Source organism: Mixophyes fleayi, chromosome 12, assembly GCF_038048845.1.
Source record: "Mixophyes fleayi isolate aMixFle1 chromosome 12, aMixFle1.hap1, whole genome shotgun sequence".
Classification (NCBI taxonomy): Eukaryota; Metazoa; Chordata; class Amphibia; order Anura; family Limnodynastidae; genus Mixophyes; species Mixophyes fleayi.
The window spans coordinates 23,795,783-23,801,130 of NC_134413.1; the positions used below are offsets into that span (position 1 = coordinate 23,795,783).

The 5,348-nt window shown below is 41.7% G+C and overlaps 1 long non-coding RNA gene across 1 annotated transcript; it reads left to right on the forward strand.

The window, feature by feature from the left end:
• The first annotated feature begins 1,101 nt into the window (after positions 1-1,101).
• LOC142108442 (uncharacterized) lies at positions 1,102-1,750 on the forward strand. Its single transcript, XR_012680148.1, has 2 exons — positions 1,102-1,260; positions 1,395-1,750. It is a non-coding gene; the product is annotated as an uncharacterized LOC142108442 (long non-coding RNA).
• Positions 1,751-5,348: the final 3,598 nt, after the last annotated feature.

The following is a 5,348-nucleotide window of genomic DNA, read 5'->3' on the forward strand; positions in this document are numbered from 1 at the left end:
GCACAGGTCTTCAATACTCATTTTGTTGAACTCCTAAAGAAACTTAAACAAGTCACAAATTACTTCCAATGAAGTAAATGGAGGATGAAAACCAGAGAGAATGGAGTCTACAGCTACATAGAAAACGTTGACCCTATAGTGCTTTTCGGCATCGGATTGAGTGGGTAGGTGACGACTGGTGGGTAAATCTATCATGATCTCATCCCATTTATCTCATATCTGTTCAATGTTTTTGAGAAGACATTTGATGTTGTCCAGCTCAATGTCCAATGGAGCATTGGGTGCTACAATAACGAGGGTAGTGGGGATCCTATACCCAGTGATGGTTACTCAGCGAACCCGCAGGCTATGGAGGCAAGTCGTTGGCATCTTACCACCTCACTTCACAGAGGAGTACTTACTCTACATGCCTGTATTTTATCAAGCGGGGGTAAGTGTACATCCACACATTGATTGGGGAATATATGCAAATTTGAAGCTTGGCTCATTTTAATGTTTTTATCCAGCTGTCATCAGGTAATAAATAATATGTTTTTACTTTGATTTGTGTTATGTCACATACAAAAAGAGTCCTTCCATTATCAATACATATGGATATGGTTTTCTGGATTAAGAGAAGACTAATGATTAAGCATAATCACCTGTAAGAAATTATTGTGATCAATTTATTTTCATCTCATGGTCTGTTTTTTTTCCTGACATTTACTTTTGTTATTGACTGGTAGAAAATTCAGTTATTTATTGTCAATAAATTTACTGACAGCTGGAAACCCTGGCTGTACTTAATAACCCTCCCACTACGTGAAGGTCTGTTTGAGCTGTTTTTCACACCGTTTCCAAACATATGTGATTGTGTTTACAAACCAAATATAAAGCTTGCTTCTTTCTTCTACTGGAACATATATTTCAGTCACCTGTTTTATTGTTGCTGTGAACGCAGATGTTAATGTTTAGTGTGACCCTTATGACTGGTTAATTGGCCACACCCACATGACAAATTGACAATGTCACAAAAATTGGCCAGACCACACCAAAACCCCACCCATATGACATCATAAGTAGTCTCAGGGTATAAAAGTGGGGGCTGGGAGCCCACAAGTCATTTGCTCCTGGCTGAAGGCAAATTGGCCACCACAATGGCCTATCAAAGGAAACAAAAGAAGGGCCACCTGCCCAAAACTCGGGCAGTGACTTCCCGGAAGAGGAGACGGTACACAAGGCAGAAGAAGCATGTGACCGTTACTAAAGGCACAAGGAGAGGTAAATATATATGTTCCAGCTAATGTATAAATTACAGTCTAGACCAGTGTTGTACAAGATTTCCTCAACAAATTCTGTCTACCATGAAAAAGTGAATCTTTAACTTAATAAGCTGTTATTTTTCATTGTTACAGGTTACAGACGTAATCGTCTGACGTTTTAGAGGCATAAGACGTGATGATGACGGTGACCTGCTCCACCTGCCGGAGTCACCTCACCCTAAAGAGCATTCAGAAAATGCAAAAAAAAAAGAAGAAAAGTAAAAACAAATAAGTTAGGTTTAGACAAGGTGCAAGGTTTAGACACGCTGACAATGGTAATGGTCCCATGCAGAAGAATTAAGGTTAATCTAAGTGCAAAATGGTAATGGTCCCAATGCAGAAGAATTAAGGTTAATCTAAGTGCAATTAAGAAGCATGACACTAAGTTGTTTAGCATTTAGGTTAATGTAAGTGCAATTAAGAAACATGGAATAAAAAAATAAGCCGAATTTGGTCTCCTGTGATCTTTTAAGTATTAAGGGGATTAATGTACATGTTACATGCACGCTGCACAAATGGTGCAGAATAAACACACCTTTAAAGAGTGAAGATCATGGACGACAGCGGACATCTTTGTCTAGTACCGTTTCGGATAATAACCCTATTGGATGGCAGTCTGAATATAGAGCAAATATTAGAGATGCTCACTGACCCCCGTGTTTTGGTTTTGGATCTGGATTACCGTCGTGTTTTGGTTTTGGTTTCGCAAAACCGCCATTGCGTATTTTGGTTTTGGTTTTGTTTGGTTTTGTTTTGCTATTTTGTTGAAAAATCAATGTTTTGGGCATAAAATAACCAAATTTAGTGCTCCACCTGTTTCTTGGATAAGTAATGTAATTGTAAAGCTAATAAATTATCCAAAAAACAGTTTAATTCCTGGTAGGTAGGCCTTCATTAATTCTACACACAAACCAGATTGTCTTCCTCTCCATCTATGCATATTGGCAATGCAGCCATCGTCTTTGGGTGCATATTACACCCTACACTTATAGTTAAATATGTAAATAAATGGACAAAGGCAGTTTGGTTTCTGTCTCTATAGGCCCCCTCTACTTGTCGAAAATACAAAAAAATTCAGCCGTTATAGACTGTACAATATTAATTGAAATGGAGAAAGCCAGTTTGGTTTCTGTCTCTCTAGGCCCCCCTCCACTTTTCGAAAATACAAAAAAATTCAGCCGTTATAGACTGTCCAATATTAATTGAAATGGATAAAGCCATTTTGGGGTCACTGTGTGTATGACACCCTACCCCTAAGGATAAATTGCCCAAACAGCAGCCTTTCAAGACGGTACGTGATATGGAAATGCCCCAAGTCCCTTTCCTCTTTGGGGGTAGATTGCACCCTAGACTTAAATAGAAAGTTTTAAAAAGATGTTATCGTCATCATCTGGATCTTCATCATCACCCTCATCAGTGTGTACGTCATCATCACAGACTATCAATTCATCGCCGCTTGAATCCTGCCATTAGAGAACAGTCAGTGCTTGGTTGTCTTTGATGGTGAAGGCCTTCCTCGTGAAAGATGTAGTTCATTTTTATAAACATCATTTTCTACACATTTTTTGGAAGTAACCTTCTACGGCGATCACTGACTAAGTTCCCGGCTGTACTGAATACTCGTTCAGAGTACACACTGGGCTTAGGTATTGCAAAGCAAGTTTGTACATGGGTTTGCAAATGGCCTGCTTTTCCTCCCAGTAAGGAAAGGGACTGTCTGACATTTCCATATCAATTACCCCTTGAATATAATCCTCCACCATCCTTTGCATGTTTATACTTGTATTGGATGGAGTTATGGGCAAGGTCACACATTTTTTTGAAAAATCCTTCAAACCAGCCCAGATGTTAAATTGTTCTGGTCTGCCCCCTGCGTCTTCCCTGCTTCTTTTTTGGAAATTTAATTTTTTACGAGCAGCAGCAGCTTGAGAAAGTGAAGGAGGACCTGTCGTCAAGCCGAGGCCCAGTTCAGCGGCCAACTTGTTGAGCAATAGCTCCTTGCAAAAGTTCACATCCTGTTCATTTACAAGTAAAGACTCAATGTAAGTTTTAAACCTTGGATCAAGCACAGTGGCCAAAATGTACTGATCCGAGTTCAAGATCTTAATAACTTGAGGATCATTGTGAAGCGAATTAAGTACTTGATCAACAAGGCCAACATACTTTGCTGAATTGCTTGCTTTCAGCTCCTCCTTCATTTTCTCAAGCTGCTTTTCCAATAGTCTAATTAAAGGAATGACTTGGCTCAAATAGCAGAGTCTGCACTCACCTCACACATCACAACTTCAAATGGTTTCAGCACCTTGCACAGCACTGAAAGGATTACCCACTGTGCAAGAGTGAAATACATCCCCCCTCCTTTCCCAATGTCATGGCTTGTGCAATATGCTTGGATGGCTTTGCGCTGTTCCTCCATCCTCTGAAGCATGTACAGGGTGGAATTCCACCTAGTTACCACCTCTTGCTTAAGTTGGTGGCAGGGCAAGTTAAACTGCTCTTGGAGCTGCTGTAATCTCCTACATGCTGTGGCTGAATGCCTGAAATGGCCTGAAATTTTACGGGTCACCGAAAGCATCTCCTGCACCTCACGGTTATTTCGTAGGAAGCTCTGCACCACCAAGTTGATGGTGTGAGCAAAACAGGGAATGTGCTGGAAATCACCCAGCTGTAATGCTCGCACTATATTGTTGGCGTTAACAGAAATGACATATCCTGGGGAGAGTCCAAGTGGTATAAGCCATGTATCAATCACATCTCTTAGTTTGCGTAACAAATTGTCAGCTGTATGCCTGTTAGTGAAGCCGGTGATACAAAGAGTGGCCTGCCTGTGACAAATGTTACGTAGTGGTGTACATGCTGCTGCTGTTCCTGCCGGTGAAGGTGAATGACCAACCCAGTGGGCTGTCACAGTCATATAGTCTTTGGTTTGGCCACTTCCACTTGTCCACATATCTGTGGTTAAGTGGACAGTGGGCAGAATGGCATTTTTCAGCGCAATCTCTACATTTTTACACACTTTTTGGTATAGTTGTGGAATAGCTTTACAGGAGAAATGGTGTCGCGATGGAATTCTGTAACGCGGACACAAAACCTCAATTAACTGTGAAAAACCAGCTGCGTTTATTGTGGAGATTGGGCGCAGATCTATCACTAACATTGCAGCCATGGCGTCTGTAATTTGCTTGGCGACTGGGTGACTGCTGTCATATTTTCTTCCCCTAGCAAATGATTGTTTCACAGTTAATTGCTGAAATGTAGGACTGCTCATTTTCTTGATCTGCCTCTGGGCTGACGATTCACCCCCAGCAGCAGCAACAGCAGCAGCAGTGGGACTAACACTTTCTTCAGAGGAATCAATAATAGTGCAGGAGACATCCAGCCTTAATAAGTGTGATGCCGGGTTAACTCCGAGCGCTACTGAGGATATTGATGAGAATGGTGTGGTGGGTGTATTTTGTAGCCGTCGGGATGTCGGTGACTGGAGGGTCCTAGCTGATGATGGAGTGCTTGTAATTTTTTTGGAAGAACTTTCAGCTTTTCCCAACACTTTGCCATGAACTCTCGTTAAATGGCGTAACATAGACTAGGTTCCAAGATGGTTAAGGTCCCTCCCTCGTCTGACTGTGGCTTGACATAAACTACAAATGGCTATACAATTGTTGTCTGGATTTGGGTAGAAATGAGTCCACACATAAGAAGTGTTTTTTTTTGTTTAATGCCCAGGCATGACAATGGCCTTTTTCTTGTCACATGCCAGAACTGCTGCCACTGGTGCAGGACTTACACAAACAACCTCATCCTCATCAACATCCTCATTAGCGCCCTCGTCGCCTACACAAATCTCCCCCTCATCCTCTTCTAATTCCAAAGTGGCATCCTCAATTTGTGTATCACCGGCTACACTCGGGCTGTTAAGGCACACATCAGCAGAACTGCTGAAAGGGCCCTTCTTTATGGGTACACTAACAGAGTGCTCACGATTAAACATCCCACTGTTGGATGGACTCTCCACAGGGATTGGTGTAATTTGTGAATCAGAGCAAACAT